This window comes from Chinchilla lanigera, unplaced genomic scaffold (genome assembly GCF_000276665.1).
Source record: "Chinchilla lanigera isolate Chin_1 unplaced genomic scaffold, ChiLan1.0 scaffold00008, whole genome shotgun sequence".
NCBI lineage: Eukaryota > Metazoa > Chordata > Mammalia > Rodentia > Chinchillidae > Chinchilla > Chinchilla lanigera.
In genome coordinates, this window is record NW_004955409.1 from 22,184,107 (window position 1) to 22,185,812 (window position 1,706).

The window sequence follows — 1,706 nt, forward strand, 5'->3', positions numbered from 1 at the left end:
ATTTCCTACAACTTTGTCTGTAACTTTGTATTGTTTGTATTGTTCTTATGCTATTATGTAAATGGATATCTGTTGTTAATATGTTTTCCTTCTTTTATTTCTTAAAATTAAAAAAAAAGAATGATGCTCTCCCCAAGAGAATCTCAAATTCTGTGCAAGGGCTTTGATCCTCCTGGAGCCCTGAAATAAGAAAAAGAAAAAAAGAGTGCCGCTCTCTGCTCCTTGCAGTAATCTTTTGAATTCTGAATTCTTTACTATCTCTAGTCAAAGTCTGAGTGCAAACTGCTTAGTTCTTTGCAAAAAGAAAACTATATGTTGGAGACATATATGTGTTCCCAGTCTTTTATCACATAATGTCCTGCTCTGCCTCTCCTCTCTGACAGCAAGGTCATCACCAGATGTGGCCTCTTGACCTTTCAACTTCTATCCCCGTTAGCCAAAATGAATTTGTCATTTTTTCTTTTTTTGTGATAAGGTCTTGCTCTGTAGTTCAGGCTGAACTTGAAGTCATCCTGCCTCGGTCTCTTGGGTGCTGGGATAACAGGTGTGTGCCACCACACTCAGCTTGAACCTGTCTTTTTAAATATAATTGACCTTAAAGTAAAAAAAAAAATGATGAAGAACATGCAGAAAGAAACATGTGCTTTCCAAAGAATGATGTCTTTGTACCCTCCTCTACCATTAGCAAGTTATCATTTTCCTTTGGAAAATATAGTAAGTCATCCTCATGTTACATGAAAAAAAGAAAAAGAACTAAAGGATGGTGCAGTTGTCACTCATTTCACTGTTGTATCCTTTTAGACAATCCCGTCCTTTTTCTCAGTATTTTACCTAATGATCCTCCAAAGGCCGTACCTCTCCTTCTCCTTTTTTCAATGCACATTAAGGAAGGTTTCTACCGCTGGGCTACATCCCAGCCCCAACGCCACCTGTTTTACACCAACTCCTTGCAAGTTAGAATTTCAACATATGAATTCTTGTAGGATACAAATATTCAGACCAGAGCAATGTAGATAAGAAGACCCCGGATGGCAAGCTTGCCCCTTCTACCTTCAGGGGACACAGCTAGAAGGTCCTCTCCAGACACTTCAATATCTGGCATCTTGATCTTGGAATTTCTCAGTGTGCAGGACTGTGAGAAGTAAATTTTTGTTATTTATAAGTTGCCCTGTTTATTTTGTTCTAGTAGCCTGAATAGACTAAGATATATGTCTGTTTACCCTACTTCTCCCTCTCTTCCCCCTTCTCCTCCTCCTCTTCTTCCTCTTCTCCTTATCCTCCCTCCTTCTCATCCTGTCTTTCTCCTTCTTTCTATGAATGTCCTTATTCTACCTTTATTTATTTATTTATTTTTGGTTTTTCTCTGGTACCAGGAACCGAACTCACGACCTTGCACTTGCCAAGCAGGCGCTTTGCCGCTGAGCTAAATCCCCAGCCCCAAAACTCTCCATGTCTTTTTTGTTTTGTTTTGTTTTGTTTTCCAGTACCAGGAATTGAACTCATGACCCTGCACTTGCCAGGCAGGTGTTGTGCCGCTGAGCTAAACCCCTAGCCTTATTCTACCTTTAAAACATTGCCAATTGCTGTTTACAAGTACTCAGGAATCCTCATTAAGCACATCCTTGAACCTACTTTTTTTGCAGGCCTGCACTAAATTTTTGCTTTTGCTTTTCATTACTTCTTTAAGGTTTTAAATTTGACAAGCT

At 39.3% G+C, this 1,706-nt stretch overlaps 1 long non-coding RNA gene across 1 annotated transcript in view; it reads right to left on the reverse strand.

The window, feature by feature from the left end:
• Positions 1-570: 570 nt before the first annotated feature.
• LOC102017548 overlaps positions 571-1,706 on the reverse strand; it is a 3,601-nt gene continuing 2,465 nt past the window's right edge. The window contains exon 3 of the long non-coding RNA XR_259786.2: positions 571-1,132. This is a non-coding gene — a long non-coding RNA (uncharacterized LOC102017548). The remainder of the gene's footprint in view (positions 1,133-1,706) is intronic.